Below are 21,645 nucleotides of genomic sequence, written 5' to 3' on the forward strand. Positions count from 1 at the left end.
AACTGACGGTTCACATTTTCGGAAAATAGCAAATCGGGACCGGGGATTTCCAGTTTGAAACGCCATTTCGAACTAATTTTTTATTTTATTTTTTGGATAAATTGAATTATTAATTTTTAAAATAATCCAAAGGCAACAATTAATTTTTTTTTTTTTGAAATTCTTTTCGTTCTTAAATTTTTAAACAACTGTTATATCAAATATTTAAACTCTAAAGTCAAACTAAAAAAATTAAAATTATTTTGAACTTGGACTTAATTTTACCAAGATTAAGTTGTCTATGATATAAAACATAAAATGAAGTATTCATTTTCCTATATCTTTATTATTTTTTTTTATGATAATTGTAGATTGGTAGTATCGTTTTAAATTTGGAATCGAGATATGCTCTTGTTGAGAATTGAACTCAAGACCTCCCACTTACTAAACGGGTGCTCTAACCAACTGAGCTACAAGAGCTAGACATTTTTTATTATTGATATTGTCATTGTTGTTATCATTTTGCCTTTTGTTAAAACTTTAATATCCTTATTACTCCATTTTAAGGTGATTAGATTTGTTAAAATGGGAATATCAGTCGAGACTATTGGAATTTTTTCTCTCGCTCTCTTTCGCAAGTCTTGTTCCCCTCACATGCTTTTCAACGATAATCTAGGGTTTCTTCTCTCCCGTGGATGGTTGAATGGAACCACAGAACATTCCGAAGATGAATGCCAGCCATACGCTAGGCGATCTTGATGACGAGGACAACAAACAACGGTTGATAAGCATCCCCACATGCCATGTAAATCATCTTTCCGTTCAGAATTCTTGGCCGTAGGATAACACATCATAGACAAGCCAATAAAATTACCGTACTTCAGCGACACCATGGCGGTTATCCAGCGTCCGACGATGGGGATTATCATCAGAGAACTTTAACCCTGACTCTATCTCATTAGATTCTTCCACGAATGTGCATCATTTAGTTATTAAGGGTTGACGCATGTTATTTACAATTCAAATTTTTGCAACATTTAATTTAGTGTTAGTGGATGTGCCCAAGGTGCGGTTCTGATTATGAACTGACGGTTCACATTTTCAGAAAATGGCAAATCGAGACCGGGGATTTCCAGTTTGAACCGCCATTTCGAACTAATTTTTTATTTTATTTTTGGGATAAATTCAATTAGTAATTTTTAAAATAATCCAACGGCAACAATTAATTTTTTTTTGAAATTCTTTTCGTTCTTAAATTTTTAAACAACTTTTATACCAAATATTTAAACTCTAAAGTCGAACTAAAAAAATTAAAATTATTTTGAACTTGGACTTAATTTTACCAAGATTAAGTTGTCTATGATATAAAACATAAAATGAAGTATTCATTCTCCTATATCTTTATTATTTTTTGTGATTATTGTAGATTGGTAGTATCGTTTTAAATTTGGAATCGAGATCTGCTCTTGTTGAGAGTTGAACTCAAAACCTCCCGCTTACTAAACGGGTGCTCGAACCAACTGAGCTACAAGAGCTAAACATTTTTTATTATTGATATTGTCATTGTTTTTATCATTTTGCCTTTTGTTAAAACTTTAATATCCTTATTACTCCATTTTAAGCTGATTAGATTTGTTAAAATGGGAATATCAGTCGAGACTATTGGAATTTTTTCTCTCGCTCTCTTTCGCGAGTCTTGTCCCCCTCACATGCTTTTCAACGATAATCTAGGGTTTCTTCCCACACGTGGATGGTTGAATGGAACCAAAGAACATTGTGAAGATGAATGCCATCCTTACGCTAGGCGATCTTGACGACGAGGACAACAAACAACGATTGGTAAACATCGCCACAGGCCGTGTAAAACATCTTTCCGTTCAGAATTCTTGGCCGTTGGAAAACACATCACAGACAAGCCAATAAAATTAGAGTAGTTTAGCGACACCATAGCGGTTATCTTGCGTACGACGATGGGGATTAACATCAGAGAACTTTAACCCTGACTCTATCTCTTTAGATTCTTCCACGAATGTGCATCATTTAGTTATTAAGGGTTGACGCATGTTATTTACAATTCAAATTTTTGCAACATTTAATTTAGTGTTAGTGGATGTGCCCAAGGTGCGGTTCTGATTATGAACTGACGGTTCACATTTTCGGAAAATGGCAAATCGGGACTGGGGATTTCCAGTTTGAACCGCCATTTCGAACTAATTTTTTATTTTATTTTTTAGATAAATTCGATTAGTAATTTTTAAAATAATCCAAAGGCAACAATTAATTTTTTTTTGAAATTCTTTTGTTCTTAAATTTTTAAACAACTGTTATATCAAATATTTAAACTCTAATGTCGAACTAAAAAAATTAAAATTATTTTGAACTTGGACTTAATTTTACCAAGATTAAGTTGTCTATGATATAAAACATAAAATGAAGTATCATTCTCCTATATCATTATTATTTTTTTGTGATTATTGTAGATTGGTAGTATCGTTTTAAATTTGGAATCGAGATCTGCTCTTGTTGAAAGTTGAACTCAAGACCTCCCGCTTACTAAAAGGGTGCTCTAACCAACTGAGCTACAAGAGCTAGACATTTTTTATTATTGATATTGTCATTTTTTTTATCATTTTGCCTTTTGTTAAAACTTTAATATCCTTATTACTCCATTTTAAGGTTATTAGATTTGTTAAAATGGGAATATCAGTCGAGACTATTGGAATTTTTTCTCTCGCTCTCTTTCGCGGGTCTTGTCCCCCGCACTTGCTTTTCAACGATAATCTAGGGTTTCTTCCCACATGTGGATGGTTGAATGGAACCAAAGAACATTGTGATGATGAATGCCATTCTTACGCTAGGTGATCTTGACGACGAGGACAACAAACAACGATTGGTAAACATCGCCACAGGCCATGTAAAACATCTTTCCGTTCAGAATTCTTGGCCGTTGGAATACACATCACAGACATGCCAATAAAATTAGAGTAGTTTAGCGACACCGTAGCGGTTATCTTGCGTACGACGATGGGGATTTGCATCAGTGAACTTTAACCCTGACTATATCTCTTTAGATTCTTCCATGAATGTGCATCAATTAGTTAATATGGGTTGACGAATGTTATTTACCATTCAAATTTTTGCAATATTTAATTTAGTGTTAGTGGATGTGACCACGGTTCGGTTCTGAGTATGAACTGACGGTTCACATCTCTGGAAAATGGCAAACCGGAACCGGGGATTTCAAGTTTGAACCGCCATTTCGAACTAATTTTTTATTTTATTTTTTAGATAAATTCAATTATTAATTTTTAAAATAATCCAAAGGCAACAATTAATTTTTTTTTTTGAAATTCTTTTCGTTCTTAAATTTTTAAACAGCTGTTATATCAAATATTTAAACTCTAAAGTCAAACTAAAAAAATTAAAATTATTTTGAACTTGGACTTAATTTTACCAAGATTAAGTTATCTATGATATAAAACATAAAATGAAGTATTCATTCTCCTATATCTTTATTACTTTTTGTGATTATTATAGATTGGTAGTATCGTTTGAAATTTGGGATTGAGATTTGCTCTTGTTGAGAGTTTAACTAACGACCTCCCGCTTACTAAACGGGTGCTCTAACCAACTGAGCTACAAGAACTTGACATTTTTTATTATTGATATTGTCATTGTTGTTATCATTTTGCCTTTTGTTAAAACTTTAATATCCTTATTACTCCATTTTAAGGTGATTAGATTTGTTAAAATGGGAATATCAGTCGCGACTATTGGAATTTTTTCTCTTGCTCTCTGTCGCGAGTCTTGTCCCCCTCACATGCTTTTCAACGATAATCTAGGGTTTCTTCCCACACGTGGAAGGTTGAATGGAACCAAAGAACATTGTGAAGATGAATGCCATCCTTACGCTAGGCGATCTTGACGACGAGGACAACAAACAACGATTGGTAAACATCGCCACAGGCCGTGTAAAACATCGTTCCGTTCAAAATTCTTGGCCGTTGGAAAACACATCACAGACATGCATATAAAATTAGAGTAGTCTAGCGATACCATAGCGGTTATCTTGCGTACGACGATGGGGATTAACATCAGAGAACTTTAACCCTGACTCTATCTCTTTAGATTCTTCCACGAATGTGCATCATTTAGTTATTAAGGGTTGACGCATGTTATTTACAATTCAAATTTTTGCAACATTTAATTTAGTGTTAGTGGATTCGCCCAAGGTGCGGTTTTGATTATGAACTGACGGTTCACTTCTTCGGAAAATGGCAAATCGGGACCGGGCATTTCCAGTTTGAAACGCCATTTCGAACTAATTTTTTATTTTATTTTTTGGATAAATTTAATTATTAATTTTTAATATAATCCAAAGGCAACAATTAATTTTTTTTTGAAATTCTTTTCGTTCTTAAATTTTTAAACAACTGTTATATCAAATATTTAAACTCTAAAGTTAAACTAAAAAAATTAAAATTATTTTGAACTTGGACTTAATTTTACCAAGATTAAGTTGTCTATGATATAAAACATAAAATGAAGTATTCATTCTCCTATATCTTTATTATTTTTTTGTGATTATTGTAGATTGGAAGTATCATTTAAATTTGGAATCGAGATCTGCTCTTGTTGAGAGTTGAACTCAAGACCTCTCGCTTACTAAACGGGTGCTCTAACCAACTGAGCTACAAGAGCTAAACATTTTTTATTATTGATATTGTCATTGTTGTTATCATTTTGCCTTTTGTTAAAACTTTAATATCCTTATTACTCCATTTTAAGGTGATTAGATTTGTTAAAATGGGAATATCAGTCGAGACTATTGGAATTTTTTCTCTCTCTCTCTTTCGCGAGTCTTGTCCCCCTCACATGCTTTTCAACGATAATCTAGGGTTTCTTCCCACACGTGGAAGGTTGAATGGAACCAAAGAACATTGTGAAGATGAATGCCATCCATACGCTAGGCGATCTTGACGACGAGGACAACAAACAACGATTGGTAAACATCAGAGAACTTTAACCCTGACTCTATCTCTTTAGATTCTTCCACGAATGTGCATCATTTAGTTATTAAGGGTTGACGCATGTTATTTACAATTCAAATTTTTGAAACATTTAATTTAGTGTTAGTAGATGTGCCCAAGGTGCGGTTCTGATTATGAACTGACGGTTCACATTTTCGGAAAATGGCAAATCGGGACCGGGGATTTCCAGTTTGAACCGCCATTTCGAACTAATTTTTTATTTTATATTTTGGATAAATTCAATTAGTAATTTTTATAATAATCCAAAGGCAACAATTAATTTTTTTTTGAAATTCTTTTCGTTCTTAAATTTTTAAACAACTTTTATACCAAATATTTAAACTCTAAAGTCAAACTAAAAAAATTAAAATTATTTTGAACTTGGACTTAATTTTACCAAGATTAAGTTGTCTATGATATAAAACATAAAATGAAGTATTCATTCTCCGATATCTTTATTATCTTTTGTGATTATTGTAGATTGGTAGTATCGTTTTAAATTTGGAATTAAGATCTGCTCTTGTTGAGAGTTGAACTCAAGACCTCCCGCTTACTAAACAGGTGCTCTAACCAACTGAGCTACAAGAGCTTGACATTTTTTATTATTGATATTGTCATTGTTTTTATCATTTTGCCTTTTGTTAAAACTTTAATTTCCTTATTACTCCATTTTAAGCTGATTAGCTTTGTTAAAATGGGAATATCAGTCGAGACTATTGGAATTTTTTCTCTCGCTCACTTTCGCGAGTCTTGTCCCCCTCACATGCTTTTCAACGATAATCTAGGGTTTCTTCCCACCTGTGGATGGTTGAATGGAACCAAAGAACACTGTGAAGATGAATGCCATCCTTACGCTAGGCGATCTTGACGACGAGGACAACAAACAACGATTGGTAAACATCGCCACAGGCCATGTAAAACATCTTTCCGTTCAGAATTCTTGGCCGTTGGAAAACACATCACAAACATGCGAATAAAATTAGAGTTGTTTAGCGACACCATAGCGGTTATCTTGCGTACGAAGATGGGGATTAACATCAGAGAACTTTAACCCTGACTCTATCTCTTTAGATTCTTCCACGATTTTGCATCATTTAGTTATTAAGGGTTGACGCATGTTATTTACAATTCAAATTTTTGCAACATTTAATTTAGTGTTAGTGGATTTTCCCAAGGTGCGGTTCTGATTATGAACTGACGGTTCACATCTTCGGAAAATGGCAAATCGGGACCGGGGATTTCCAGTTTGAAATGACATTTTGAACTAATTTTTTATTTTATTTTTTGGATAAATTCAATTATTAATTTTTAAAATAATCCAAAGGCAAAAATTATTTTTTTTTTTAAATTCTTTTCGTTCTTAAATTTTTAAACAACTGTTATACCAAATATTTAAACTCTAATGTCAAACTAAAACAAATTAAAATTATTTTGAACTAGGACTAAATTTTACCAAGATTAAGTTGTCTATGATATAAAACGTAAAATTAAGTATTCATTCTCCTATGTCTTTATTATTTTTTTTATGATTATTGTAGATTGGTAGTATCGTTTTAAATTTGGAATCGAGATCTGCCCTTATTGAGAGTTGACTCAAGACCTCCCGCTTACTAAACGGGTGCTCTAACCAACTGAGCTACAAGAGCTAGACATTTTTTATTATTGATATTGTCATTGTTTTTATCATTTTGCCTTTTGTTAAAACTTTAATATCCTTATTACTCCATTTTAAGCTGATTAGATTTGTTAAAATGGGAATATCAGTCGAGACTATTGGAATTTTTTCTCTCGCTCTCTTTCGCGAGTCTTGTCCCCCTCACATGCTTTTCAACGATAATCTAGGGTTTCTTCCCACACGTGGATGGTTGAATGGAACCAAAGAACATTGTGAAGAGGAATGCCATCCTTACGCTAGGCGATCTTGACGACGAGGACAACAAACAACGATTGGTAAACATCGCCACTGGCCGTGTAAAACATCTTTCCGTTCAGAATTCTTGGCCGTTGGAAAACACATCACAGACATGCCAATAAAATTAGAGTAGTTTAGAGACACCATAGCGGTTATCTTGCGTACGACGATGGGGATTAAAATCAGAGAACTTTAACCCTCACTCTATCTCTTTAGATTCTTCCGCGAATGTGCATCATTTAGTTATTAAGGGTTGACGCATGTTATTTACAATTCAAATTTTTGCAACATTTAATTTTGTGTTTGTGGATGTGCGCAAGGTGCGGTTCTGATTATGAACTGACGGTTCACATCTTCGGAAAATGGCAAATCGTGACCGGGGATTTCCAGTTTGAAATGCCATTTCGAACTAATTTTTTATTTTATTTTTTGGATAAATTCAATTATTAATTTTTAAAATAATCCAAAGGCAAAAATTATTTTTTTTTTTAAATTCTTTTCGTTCTTAAATTTTTAAACAACTGTTATACCAAATATTTAAACTCTAATGTCAAACTAAAACAAATTAAAATTATTTTGAACTAGGACTAAATTTTACCAAGATTAAGTTGTCTATGATATAAAACGTAAAATTAAGTATTCATTCTCCTATGTCTTTATTATTTTTTTTATGATTATTGTAGATTGGTAGTATCGTTTTAAATTTGGAATCGAGATCTGCCCTTATTGAGAGTTGACTCAAGACCTCCCGCTTACTAAACGGGTGCTCTAACCAACTGAGCTACAAGAGCTAGACATTTTTTATTATTGATATTGTCATTGTTTTTATCATTTTGCCTTTTGTTAAAACTTTAATATCCTTATTACTCCATTTTAAGCTGATTAGATTTGTTAAAATGGGAATATCAGTCGAGACTATTGGAATTTTTTCTCTCGCTCTCTTTCGCGAGTCTTGTCCCCCTCACATGCTTTTCAAAGATAATCTAGGGTTTCTTCCCACACGTGGAAGGTTGAATGGTACCAAAGAACATTGTGAAGATGAATGCCATCCTTACGCTAGGCGATCTTGACGACGAGGACAACAAACAACGATTGGTAAACATCGCCACAGGCCGTGTAAAACATCTTTCCGTTCAGAATTCTTGGCTGTTGGAAAACACATCACAGACATGCCAATAAAATTAGAGTAGTTTAGCGACACCATAGCGGTTATCTTGCGTACGACGATGGGGATTAAAATCAGAGAACTTTAACCCTGACTCTATCTCTTTAGATTCTTCCACGAATGTGCATCATTTAGTTATTAAGGGTTGACGCATGTTATTTACAATTCAAATTTTTGCAACATTTAGTTTAGTGTTAGTGGATGTGCCCAAGGTGCGGTTCTGATTATGAACTGACGGTTCACATTTTCGGAAAATAGCAAATCGGGACCGGGGATTTCCAGTTTGAAACGCCATTTCGAACTAATTTTTTATTTTATTTTTTGGATAAATTGAATTATTAATTTTTAAAATAATTCAAAGGCAACAATTAATTTTTTTTTTTTTGAAATTCTTTTCGTTCTTAAATTTTTAAACAACTGTTATATCAAATATTTAAACTCTAAAGTCAAACTAAAAAAATTAAAATTATTTTGAACTTGGACTTAATTTTACCAAGATTAAGTTGTCTATGATATAAAACATAAAATGAAGTATTCATTTTCCTATATCTTTATTATTTTTTTTTATGATAATTGTAGATTGGTAGTATCGTTTTAAATTTGGAATCGAGATATGCTCTTGTTGAGAATTGAACTCAAGACCTCCCACTTACTAAACGGGTGCTCTAACCAACTGAGCTACAAGAGCTAGACATTTTTTATTATTGATATTGTCATTGTTGTTATCATTTTGCCTTTTGTTAAAACTTTAATATCCTTATTACTCCATTTTAAGGTGATTAGATTTGTTAAAATGGGAATATCAGTCGAGACTATTGGAATTTTTTCTCTCGCTCTCTTTCGCAAGTCTTGTTCCCCTCACATGCTTTTCAACGATAATCTAGGGTTTCTTCTCTCCCGTGGATGGTTGAATGGAACCACAGAACATTCCGAAGATGAATGCCAGCCATACGCTAGGCGATCTTGATGACGAGGACAACAAACAACGGTTGATAAGCATCCCCACATGCCATGTAAATCATCTTTCCGTTCAGAATTCTTGGCCGTAGGATAACACATCATAGACAAGCCAATAAAATTACCGTACTTCAGCGACACCATGGCGGTTATCCAGCGTCCGACGATGGGGATTATCATCAGAGAACTTTAACCCTGACTCTATCTCTTTAGATTCTTCCACGAATGTGCATCATTTAGTTATTAAGGGTTGACGCATGTTATTTACAATTCAAATTTTTGCAACATTTAATTTAGTGTTAGTGGATGTGCCCAAGGTGCGGTTCTGATTATGAACTGACGGTTCACATTTTCAGAAAATGGCAAATCGAGACCGGGGATTTCCAGTTTGAACCGCCATTTCGAACTAATTTTTTATTTTATTTTTGGGATAAATTCAATTAGTAATTTTTAAAATAATCCAACGGCAACAATTAATTTTTTTTTGAAATTCTTTTCGTTCTTAAATTTTTAAACAACTTTTATACCAAATATTTAAACTCTAAAGTCGAACTAAAAAAATTAAAATTATTTTGAACTTGGACTTAATTTTACCAAGATTAAGTTGTCTATGATATAAAACATAAAATGAAGTATTCATTCTCCTATATCTTTATTATTTTTTGTGATTATTGTAGATTGGTAGTATCGTTTTAAATTTGGAATCGAGATCTGCTCTTGTTGAGAGTTGAACTCAAAACCTCCCGCTTACTAAACGGGTGCTCGAACCAACTGAGCTACAAGAGCTAAACATTTTTTATTATTGATATTGTCATTGTTTTTATCATTTTGCCTTTTGTTAAAACTTTAATATCCTTATTACTCCATTTTAAGCTGATTAGATTTGTTAAAATGGGAATATCAGTCGAGACTATTGGAATTTTTTCTCTCGCTCTCTTTCGCGAGTCTTGTCCCCCTCACATGCTTTTCAACGATAATCTAGGGTTTCTTCCCACACGTGGATGGTTGAATGGAACCAAAGAACATTGTGAAGATGAATGCCATCCTTACGCTAGGCGATCTTGACGACGAGGACAACAAACAACGATTGGTAAACATCGCCACAGGCCGTGTAAAACATCTTTCCGTTCAGAATTCTTGGCCGTTGGAAAACACATCACAGACAAGCCAATAAAATTAGAGTAGTTTAGCGACACCATAGCGGTTATCTTGCGTACGACGATGGGGATTAACATCAGAGAACTTTAACCCTGACTCTATCTCTTTAGATTCTTCCACGAATGTGCATCATTTAGTTATTAAGGGTTGACGCATGTTATTTACAATTCAAATTTTTGCAACATTTAATTTAGTGTTAGTGGATTCGCCCAAGGTGCGGTTCTGATTATGAACTGACGGTTCACATTTTCGGAAAATGGCAAATCGGGACCGGGGATTTCCAGTTTGAACCGCCATTTCGAACTAATTTTTTATTTTATTTTTTAGATAAATTCGATTAGTAATTTTTAAAATAATCCAAAGGCAACAATTAATTTTTTTTTGAAATTCTTTTGTTCTTAAATTTTTAAACAACTGTTATATCAAATATTTAAACTCTAAAGTCGAACTAAAAAAATTAAAATTATTTTGAACTTGGACTTAATTTTACCAAGATTAAGTTGTCTATGATATAAAACATAAAATGAAGTATCATTCTCCTATATCATTATTATTTTTTTGTGATTATTGTAGATTGGTAGTATCGTTTTAAATTTGGAATCGAGATCTGCTCTTGTTGAAAGTTGAACTCAAGACCTCCCGCTTACTAAAAGGGTGCTCTAACCAACTGAGCTACAAGAGCTAGACATTTTTTATTATTGATATTGTCATTTTTTTTATCATTTTGCCTTTTGTTAAAACTTTAATATCCTTATTACTCCATTTTAAGGTTATTAGATTTGTTAAAATGGGAATATCAGTCGAGACTATTGGAATTTTTTCTCTCGCTCTCTTTCGCGGGTCTTGTCCCCCGCACTTGCTTTTCAACGATAATCTAGGGTTTCTTCCCACATGTGGATGGTTGAATGGAACCAAAGAACATTGTGATGATGAATGCCATTCTTACGCTAGGTGATCTTGACGACGAGGACAACAAACAACGATTGGTAAACATCGCCACAGGCCATGTAAAACATCTTTCCGTTCAGAATTCTTGGCCGTTGGAATACACATCACAGACATGCCAATAAAATTAGAGTAGTTTAGCGACACCGTAGCGGTTATCTTGCGTACGACGATGGGGATTTGCATCAGTGAACTTTAACCCTGACTATATCTCTTTAGATTCTTCCATGAATGTGCATCAATTAGTTAATATGGGTTGACGAATGTTATTTACCATTCAAATTTTTGCAATATTTAATTTAGTGTTAGTGGATGTGACCACGGTTCGGTTCTGAGTATGAACTGACGGTTCACATCTCTGGAAAATGGCAAACCGGAACCGGGGATTTCAAGTTTGAACCGCCATTTCGAACTAATTTTTTATTTTATTTTTTAGATAAATTCAATTATTAATTTTTAAAATAATCCAAAGGCAACAATTAATTTTTTTTTTTGAAATTCTTTTCGTTCTTAAATTTTTAAACAGCTGTTATATCAAATATTTAAACTCTAAAGTCAAACTAAAAAAATTAAAATTATTTTGAACTTGGACTTAATTTTACCAAGATTAAGTTATCTATGATATAAAACATAAAATGAAGTATTCATTCTCCTATATCTTTATTACTTTTTGTGATTATTATAGATTGGTAGTATCGTTTGAAATTTGGGATTGAGATTTGCTCTTGTTGAGAGTTTAACTAACGACCTCCCGCTTACTAAACGGGTGCTCTAACCAACTGAGCTACAAGAACTTGACATTTTTTATTATTGATATTGTCATTGTTGTTATCATTTTGCCTTTTGTTAAAACTTTAATATCCTTATTACTCCATTTTAAGGTGATTAGATTTGTTAAAATGGGAATATCAGTCGCGACTATTGGAATTTTTTCTCTTGCTCTCTGTCGCGAGTCTTGTCCCCCTCACATGCTTTTCAACGATAATCTAGGGTTTCTTCCCACACGTGGAAGGTTGAATGGAACCAAAGAACATTGTGAAGATGAATGCCATCCTTACGCTAGGCGATCTTGACGACGAGGACAACAAACAACGATTGGTAAACATCGCCACAGGCCGTGTAAAACATCGTTCCGTTCAAAATTCTTGGCCGTTGGAAAACACATCACAGACATGCATATAAAATTAGAGTAGTCTAGCGATACCATAGCGGTTATCTTGCGTACGACGATGGGGATTAACATCAGAGAACTTTAACCCTGACTCTATCTCTTTAGATTCTTCCACGAATGTGCATCATTTAGTTATTAAGGGTTGACGCATGTTATTTACAATTCAAATTTTTGCAACATTTAATTTAGTGTTAGTGGATTCGCCCAAGGTGCGGTTCTGATTATGAACTGACGGTTCACTTCTTCGGAAAATGGCAAATCGGGACCGGGCATTTCCAGTTTGAAACGCCATTTCGAACTAATTTTTTATTTTATTTTTTGGATAAATTTAATTATTAATTTTTAATATAATCCAAAGGCAACAATTAATTTTTTTTTGAAATTCTTTTCGTTCTTAAATTTTTAAACAACTGTTATATCAAATATTTAAACTCTAAAGTTAAACTAAAAAAATTAAAATTATTTTGAACTTGGACTTAATTTTACCAAGATTAAGTTGTCTATGATATAAAACATAAAATGAAGTATTCATTCTCCTATATCTTTATTATTTTTTTGTGATTATTGTAGATTGGAAGTATCATTTAAATTTGGAATCGAGATCTGCTCTTGTTGAGAGTTGAACTCAAGACCTCTCGCTTACTAAACGGGTGCTCTAACCAATTGAGCTACAAGAGCTAGACATTTTTTATTATTGATATTGTCATTGTTTTTATCATTTTGCCTTTTGTTAAAACTTTAATATCCTTATTACTCCATTTTAAGGTGATTAGATTTGTTAAAATGGGAATATCAGTCGAGGCTATTGGAATTTTTTCTCTCGCTCTCTTTCGCGATTCTTGTCCCCCTCACATGCTTTTCAACGATAATCTAGGGTTTCTTCCCACACGTGGATGGTTGAATGGAACCAAAGAACATTGTGAAGATGAATGTCATCCTTACCCTAGGCGATCTTGACGACGAGGACAACAAACAACGATCGGTAAACATCGCCACAGGCCATGTAAAACTTCTTTCCGTTCAGAATTCTTGGCCGTTGGAAAACACATCACAGACATGCCAATAAAATTAGAGTAGTTTAGCGACACCATAGCGGTTATCTTGCGTACGACGATGGGGATTTACATCAGTGAACTTTAACCCTGACTATATCTCTTTAGATTCTTCCATGAATGTGCATCAATTAGTTAATATGGGTTGACGAATGTTATTTACTGAAATTGCACCGTGACACTTGAAATATAAAAGCTATGAGTTTTTACTTGTTAATTAGGTTATGCAGTAGTTACGTTCATTAATTAAACTTGTTTAAGCAAATGTAAATAATGAAAGCTAAAAGCATAAAGAATGTAAAAAACACAAAAAAATGTTACGCAGTTCGGAGCTCCTTCTCCTACGTCTTCGGGGCAACCCACGTCTGCCCAATCCACTATAGATGTTCACCAAAAGGAGTAATACAAGAGGTAAATACAGATGACCTCCAGCCTTTACCACTACCACTCTTTCTAACACCTGTCCAGGATTGACACACGAATACCCGAACAATCTTCACAAGATGCTTCAGTAGTACCACGTACTGATCATGTAATACAGATTAAATATTCATCAGAATTAAATAATAAAATACATTAAAATCGAAGGCTTTGTAAATCAGAAGTGTGCTCTTGAATATTAATCTCAAAGTTGGCAGCTTTCCTCTTTGGTGTGGCTTCTTTTTATAGCAAGTATTAAGCCTCCACTTTGATCCTTAATATTAGCCTCTTTTTATTTGAATAAATCACAACCACATCTTTTTTGTTTTGAAAGCTTCATTCATGCGTTGCTGCTAACTTCCTCTTCACTTGCCAATGCATATTGTCCACTCAAATTCACTTTGAAGATATAAAGTGGTCCAAAGGAAGATTAACACTAATAATTCTAATTAACCTCTTAATTAGAACTAATAATATTACTACTAAATAAAATAGCCAATAAGGTTTAACGTGTAAATACTTTTACACTTACAATCTCCCCCTTTGGCATTTTATTTGGTAAAACTCTAGTATCAAATACCTTGGGAAAAAGATTGAGAATCAATTTCTTTTTATTAATTAGCCCTTAGTATAAGTACTGGACAGAACAAAAGATAATAATGGCACAAAGAAAAAAATTGACTCGATTTCTTTTTGGACCACTTGTGAATAGTGTACCTGATTAAAAGGAACTTCAAGCGGTTGTAGATTGCACATAGTGGGACCAAATTCACCTTGTTCATGTGAGTAGTAGTAACATTCACTACTCCCCCTAACCGAGTGCTCCATTCCATAAACGATAACATAACTTCCAATAATGTGGGATCAAACACTCCAAAAACTTCCACTGATACATACTTCATAATATATACTTCATAAAACCACTCCATAATAATCCCAATTATTTTCATAATATTCCAAAAGTTCCAAAAGATCCAAATATCAAAAAATACTCCCCCTTACTCCAAAAACTCCCCCTTACTCCAAAAACTCCCCCTTTTTGCCAAATAAATGACAAAGGAAGGTGAACATCATAATAGTGGATTAGATTTACCGTGCAGACGGGGTGCCCGAAATTGAGTCGTCGTCAGCATCATCAGTTTCATTGGTAGTAGCGCCAGTATTAGCCCTCATCAAGTAGATAATCCAAATAAGGTGATGATTATAAAATGAGACCCCAGAGTATATGATGAGCCAAATAAAACTATAACCAAACGAGTTAATCCAAAGTCTGAGAAATTCCAGTAAGAGAATCCAATGCATCATATAGCCAAATAAAGGCTTTATATTTGGCGAGAGATTAATAACCAATTAATAACCGTAAACTTCATAATCGGAGACTGATATTATAGCAAGAGATTTACCAAAAGAAGATTACCATAAGAGTAGTAGTACCAAAAAGAATACCATATGCAGCAGTCATAGTCAAGCCAATACATAAACCATATTAACTACTACTCCCCCTTTCTTACTTACCCCTTTATTCCAACAAAGACAACCAGTACATACCAAACCAAAAAACGAAAAAATTTATCAAAACAATTTTAACAAATAACATATACGCACAAGTCAATTTGGAGCAGATTAAGTAGATAAAACATACCAAGTAACAAACGTATTCAAGCACAAATTCGTAGTACATAACACAAAAAACACACAATTGGGTCACTCAAAAGGACAGATTGGTAAATAAGACAGTAATCACATTCAGGTAAAGCATATTCAGCCAGAGATTCAACTAAAGCAACATTAGGCACAGATTCATATAAATCTAATTTAGGCACAGATTCATACCAGATAGCACGGGAAAACACACAAATAAACACACATACGGTCATGACCGGACTAAACACATAACACAGAGTAACACAGGGGAATACAAATATTAAACAAATTGCGTCAAATTTTAATTCAAATAACCATAGAGAATTCAAAAATTCAACACAAGGAACACCTAAGCAGAAACAACGCAAGTAGAACATTTAGGAAATATATACAAAACAGTCAAGAACACAACACAAAGAATCAATCCGCAATTTAGAGTAGTAAGCAACGAAAAGGACTAATTGCGAGAAAATTAAAAAAAATGAGAATAGGGGGAAAACCAACCATAGAGAGACACACTCCAAATAAAAAAAATAAGAGATATATATGCAATATGAGAGCATGTAGGAACAACACCAATAATTCAAAAGATAACTTTCTTGATCTTGAAACATATCCTATCACAGATGCAGAATATTACACAGGCAAGGATGAAGAATAGTCAAGATTTGATGAAGGCAAGTATATTGAAGTAGAAGGCACCAATTTAGGTAACAAAACACATACAAAACTCAGCTTTTGACGTAAGAATATTTGCAGGTATTTCACAAGACATATTAGACAATGACACCAAAAAAAAATCAAGAAATTAACGAAAGGAATTGAAGAGTAATGAACCTGTAATTCTTAATTGCAACCCTCAATTGCAAATTTGTCAGTTTTCATTTTGAGATGCCTTAGAAAATTCCCGAGCTATAGCTTAGATGTCCCAGCTTTTTGATGCCATAACTCAGCTTCATCAACACTAGACCTGCAGAAAAACAACATTGTTGGTCAGAATGTAGCAATTGTCAGTTGACCTCTTACCTTCCATAACGCATTGATTTGTGTCGTCCAGGACACTGCATGTATTTTTGGTGAAGGACACGTTCAAATTTTGTTCGCAGAGTTGGCTTATACTTATGAGATTTTCACGAAGACCATTCACAAGCAGTACTTTTTCTAACTTGGGTAGGCCAGTCACATTTAGAGTGCATACGCCGGTGACTTGACCTTTAACACCGTCACCAAAAGTGACTTCACCTTTGCTAGCCTTCATGTTGCTTAGAAATTTGACATTTCCTGTCATGTGACTAGAACACCCACTGTCGAAATACTACTGCTCTTCTCGTCCTGCACTTTTAGATTGAAAAGAAATAAATGAAATATAGTCAGTCTTTTTAACCCAAATTTGTTTTGTAAATGGTTGAATGTTCTTGTGCCTGAACTTCTCGATTCTTTGATCTTTGTAAAAGTAGTAGCATTCAGGTCTTGTATGACCATGCAACCTGCAATAGTGGCAAACAGGGTTATATAGTTTATAATGCAGCTTATCTGCGCTTACTTTACGATAGGAGCGTTTCCTTGTGCTGGATTCTGGGATGTCCTCTGGATCAGGTCCAGATGCTTTGACAAATACTGTCTTATCTTTGGAGTTACTTCCAGTGAAGCCCAAACCAAATTTTGCAGAAGTTTTCCTGCCAGAATCAAGAATCTTATCGAGTGTTGAAGTGGTATCCATCATTTGAATTTGTCGTTTGTAGGTGCTGAGCTCCTGTTTCAAATTCTGAACTTCTTGTTGGAGTTTTGTTTCTCGGTCAGCTGCTTCCTTAAGAAGTACATTTCTGGTTTGTACTTCATTTTGAAGTCTTTCCTCTCGACCTGCTGCTTCTTTAAGCAAAACATTCCTATCAGCTACTTGATTTTGATATACTTTATTTGCATTTGTTACAATCTCTATTTCACTAGCTAGCTTGCAGTTCATTTTTCTTAAAGCTTCCCATTTGGGATACAACTTATTAAATTCAGCTTCAAAAGATAAAGCATTTTGTTCCACATCTTCTGCAGAGACATAGTCACCACGTTCTGAGTCTTCAACATGTTCTGAACTGTCAGTAAATCGTGCCGTAAATGCAACAAAATTACCCGAAATTTCCTCGACATCTGACCCAGTTGGTTCAACGTCGGGCTCGTCATCGCTCCAGGTAATGGCTGACATAGACTTTTTGCGTCGAAGATAGGTGGCGCACTCAGCTTGTACATGTCCAAATCCCTCGCATTCATAACACTTGATGCCTTTGTTGTTGGACCTTTCTTTGGACTGTCCTGGACGTGAGACAGACTGTTTGGCGTTTGGCGCCCCTGTCCTAGGTGCAGTCTTGAATGACGTTGCTCCCTTTTGTGAATTTCTGTTGTGTGTGTTTTTGGATACCTGTTTCAAAATTTTGGAAAACTGTTTAGTTAAGAACGCAACTGTATCATCACTAGTTTCATCTATATCGGATACTACATTATTTTCTTCAGCGGCAAAAGAAATATTTTTTTGTTTTTTCGTATGATCAGTTAAAATCTCCATTTCATATGTTTTAAGATTTCCCATTAGCTGAGTAACAGATTTTTTCTCCCAGCCATCATGCTCTTGGATGGCTGTGACTTTCATTCGGAACCTGGGCGGTAAAGATCTCAATATCTTTTTGACGAGTTTCTCTTGCGAGAATGGTTCACCAAGGACCATTGCATGATTTGCCAGTTCCTGTATGCGAGTATGAAAGTCGATGACTGTTTCATCCTCGTTCATGCGCAGTTCTTCAAATTCTGACTGAACCAGTTGCAGCTTCGACTGTTTTACAGAGGTAGTTCCTTCGTATGTTGACTCAAGAGCCTCCCAAGCACCTTCAGCTGAAGAAATACCTGCAACAATTGAAAACTGGCTTTCATGCATAAGAGAATAAATTGTGTCTAAAGCCTTATCATTGTTTCCTGCATTGGTTATCTCTGTTTGAGTCCACTCAGTCTCTGGCTTAGTGACTTCTGTTCCATCAGTGCTGGAACTGGGTTTAGTGGGATGTGTCCAACCTGACACCACAGACCGCCATACGGCTTCACCTTTAGCTTTTAGATGTGTACGGGTGCGAGCCTTCCAATATGCATAGTTGTCGCCGGTCAACTGGGGAAGGACTTTAGTTCGCTCCATTCTGTAACACTTAACACCCCGTGAGATCAAACAAATAAGTAACAAACAGATAAATAATAAAAGCCGCTGAAGATATGAATTCAAGAGGCACGGAATCGCCAGATCGATAGACTAATAAATTAAGTCTACAGGCTCTGATACCAATTGAAATTGCACCGTGACACTTGAAATATAAAAGCTATGTGTTTTTACTTGTTAATTAGGTTATGCAGTAGTTACGTTCATTAATTAAACTTGTTTAAGCAAATGTAAATAATGAAAGCTAAAAGCATAAAGAATGTAAAAAACACAAAGAAATGTTATGCAGTTCGGAGCTCCTTCTCCTTTGTCTACGGGGCAACCCACGTCTGCCCAATCCACTATAGATGTTCACCAAAAGGAGTATTACAAGAGGTAAATACAGATGGCCTCCAGCCTTTACCACTACCACTCTTTCTAACACCTATCCAGGATTGACACACGAATACCCGAACAATCTTCACAAGATGCTTCAGCAGTACCACGTACTGATCATGTAGTACAGATTAAATATTCATCAGAATTAAATAATAAAATACATTAAAATCGAAGGCTTTGTAAATCAGAAGTGTGTTCTTGAATATTAATCTCAAAGTTGGCAGCTTTCCTCTTTGGTGTGGCTTCTTTTTATAGCAAGTTTTAAGCCTCCACTTTGATCCTTAATATTAGCCTCTTTTTATTTGAATAAATCACAACCACATCTTTTTTGTTTTGAAAGCTTCATTCATGCGTTGCTGCTGACTTCCTCTTCACTTGCCAATGCATATTGTCCACTCAAATTCACTTTGAAGATATAAAGTGGTCCAAAGGAAGATTAACACTAATAATTCTAATTAACCTCTTAATTAGAACTAATAATATTACTACTAAATAAAATAGCCAATAAGGTTTAACGTGTAAATACTTTTACACATACATTTACCATTCAAATTTTTGCAACATTTAATTTAGTGTTAGTGGATGTGACCACGGTTCGGTTCTGAGTATGAACTGACCGTTCACATCTCCGGAAAATGGCAAACCGGAACCGGGGATTTCAAGTTTGAACCGCCATTTCGAACTAATTTTTTATTTTATTTTTTGGATAAATTCTATTTTTAATTTTTAAAATAATTCAAAGGTAACAATTAATTTTGTTTTTTGAAATTCTTTTCGTTCTTAAATTTTTAAACAATGGTTATATCAAATATTTAAACTCTAATGTCAAACTAAAAGAATTAAAATTATTTTGAACTTGCACTTAATTTTACCAAGATTAAGTTGTCTATGATATAAAACTTAAAATGAAGAATTCATTCACCTATATCTTTATTATTTTTTGTGATTGTTGTAGATTGGTAGTATCGTTTTAAATTTGGAATTGAAATTTGCTCTAGTTGAGAGTTGAACTCAAGACCTCCCGCTTACTAAACAAGTGCTCTAACCAACTGAGCAACAAGAGCTAGACATTTTTTATTATTGATATTGTCATTGTTGTTATCATTTTTCCTTTTGATTAAACTTTAATATCCATAATACTCCATTTTAAGGTGATTAGATTTTTTAAAATGGGAATATTAGTCGAGACTGTTGGAATTTTTTCTCTCGCTCTCTTTCGCGAGTCCGGTCCTCCTCACCAGCTTTTCGGCGATAATCTAGGGGTTTTCTCTCCCGTGGATGGTTGAATGGAACCACAGAACATTCCGAAGATTAATGACAGCCTTACGCTAGGCGATCTTGACGATGAGGACAACAAACAACGGTTGGTAAACATCCCCACATTCCATGTAAAACATCTTTCTGTTCTGAATTCTTGGCCATAGGAAATCACATCACAGACAAGCCAATAAAATTACAGTACTTCAGCGACACCATGGCGGTTATCCGGCATCCGACGATGGGGATTAACATCTGAGAACTTCAGCCTTGACTCTATATCTTTAGATTCTTCCATGAATGTGAATCATTTCGTTAAAAGGGGTTGGCGCATGTTATTTACAATTCAAATTTTTGGAACATTTAATTTCATGTTAGTAGATGTGACCAAGGTTCGGTTCGATTATGAACTGACGGTTCAAATCTCCGGAAAATGAAAAACTAGAATCGGGAATTTCCGGTTTGAACCGCCATTTCAAACAGATTTTTTTATTCGGTAAATTCTATTTTTAATTTTTAAAATAATTGAAAGGGAACAATTATTTTTTGTTTTTTTGGTTGTTAAATTTTTAAACAATGGTTATATCAAATATTTAAACTCCAAAGTCCAACTAAAAAAATAAAAATAATTTTGAACTTGCACTTAATTTTACCAAGATTAAGTTGCGTAATGCTTATGGTATAAAACTTAAAATGAAGATTTTTGTATTCTTCCATATTTTTATTATTTTTTATTGTTGTAGATTTGTAGTATTGTTTTAATTTTGGAATAGAGATTTGCTCTTGTAGAGATATGAACTCAAGGCCTCCCGCTTGCTAAACAGGTGCTCTAACCAATTGAGCTACAAGAGCTAGGCATTTTTTATTTCTGATATTGCCATTGTTGTTATTATTTTGCCTTTTGTTTCAACTTTAATATCCTTATTACTCCATTTTAAGGTGATTAGATTTGTTAAAATGGGAAAATCAGTCGAGACTATTGGAATTTTTTCTCTCGCTGTCTTTCGCGAGTCCTGTCCTCCTCACCGGTTTTTTGGCGATAATCTAGGGTTTTTTCTCTCCCGTGGATGGTTGAATGGAACCACAGAACATTCCGAAGATGAATGCCAGTCTTACGCTAGGCGATCTTGACCACGAGGACAACAAACAACGGTTGGTAAACATCCCCACATGCCATGTGAAACATCTTTCCGTTCAGAATTCTTGGCCGTAGGAAAACACATCACAGACAAGCCAATAAAATTAGAGTACTTCAGTGACACCATGGAGGTTATCCGGCGTCCGACGATGGGGATTAACATCTGAGAATTTCAGCCTTGACACTATATCTTTAGATTCTTCCATGAATGTGCATTATTTCGTTAAAAGGGGTTGGCGCATGTTATTT

At 34.4% G+C, this 21,645-nt stretch overlaps 10 non-coding genes across 10 annotated transcripts; all 10 read right to left on the minus strand.

Annotated features, from left to right (window-relative positions):
* Positions 1–385: 385 nt before the first annotated feature.
* On the minus strand, positions 386–459 carry TRNAT-AGU. The gene has a single exon. It is a non-coding gene; the product is annotated as a tRNA-Thr (tRNA).
* A 981-nt stretch (positions 460–1,440) lies between these two features.
* On the minus strand, positions 1,441–1,514 carry TRNAT-AGU. The gene has a single exon. It is a non-coding gene; the product is annotated as a tRNA-Thr (tRNA).
* Positions 1,515–2,494: 980 nt separating this feature from the next.
* TRNAT-AGU lies at positions 2,495–2,568 on the minus strand. The gene has a single exon. It is a non-coding gene; the product is annotated as a tRNA-Thr (tRNA).
* Positions 2,569–4,606: 2,038 nt separating this feature from the next.
* TRNAT-AGU lies at positions 4,607–4,680 on the minus strand. The gene has a single exon. It is a non-coding gene; the product is annotated as a tRNA-Thr (tRNA).
* Positions 4,681–5,524: 844 nt separating this feature from the next.
* Positions 5,525–5,598, minus strand: TRNAT-AGU. The gene has a single exon. It is a non-coding gene; the product is annotated as a tRNA-Thr (tRNA).
* Positions 5,599–8,700: 3,102 nt separating this feature from the next.
* TRNAT-AGU lies at positions 8,701–8,774 on the minus strand. Its single transcript has one exon. It is a non-coding gene; the product is annotated as a tRNA-Thr (tRNA).
* A 981-nt stretch (positions 8,775–9,755) lies between these two features.
* Positions 9,756–9,829, minus strand: TRNAT-AGU. The gene has a single exon. It is a non-coding gene; the product is annotated as a tRNA-Thr (tRNA).
* A 980-nt stretch (positions 9,830–10,809) lies between these two features.
* On the minus strand, positions 10,810–10,883 carry TRNAT-AGU. Its single transcript has one exon. It is a non-coding gene; the product is annotated as a tRNA-Thr (tRNA).
* A 2,038-nt stretch (positions 10,884–12,921) lies between these two features.
* Positions 12,922–12,995, minus strand: TRNAT-AGU. Its single transcript has one exon. It is a non-coding gene; the product is annotated as a tRNA-Thr (tRNA).
* A 6,996-nt stretch (positions 12,996–19,991) lies between these two features.
* Positions 19,992–20,065, minus strand: TRNAT-AGU. The gene has a single exon. It is a non-coding gene; the product is annotated as a tRNA-Thr (tRNA).
* Between the last annotated feature and the right edge of the window lie 1,580 nt (positions 20,066–21,645).

This window comes from Ipomoea nil, unplaced genomic scaffold (genome assembly GCF_001879475.1).
Source record: "Ipomoea nil cultivar Tokyo-kokei standard unplaced genomic scaffold, Asagao_1.1 scaffold2191, whole genome shotgun sequence".
In the NCBI taxonomy this organism is placed as follows: domain Eukaryota; kingdom Viridiplantae; phylum Streptophyta; class Magnoliopsida; order Solanales; family Convolvulaceae; genus Ipomoea; species Ipomoea nil.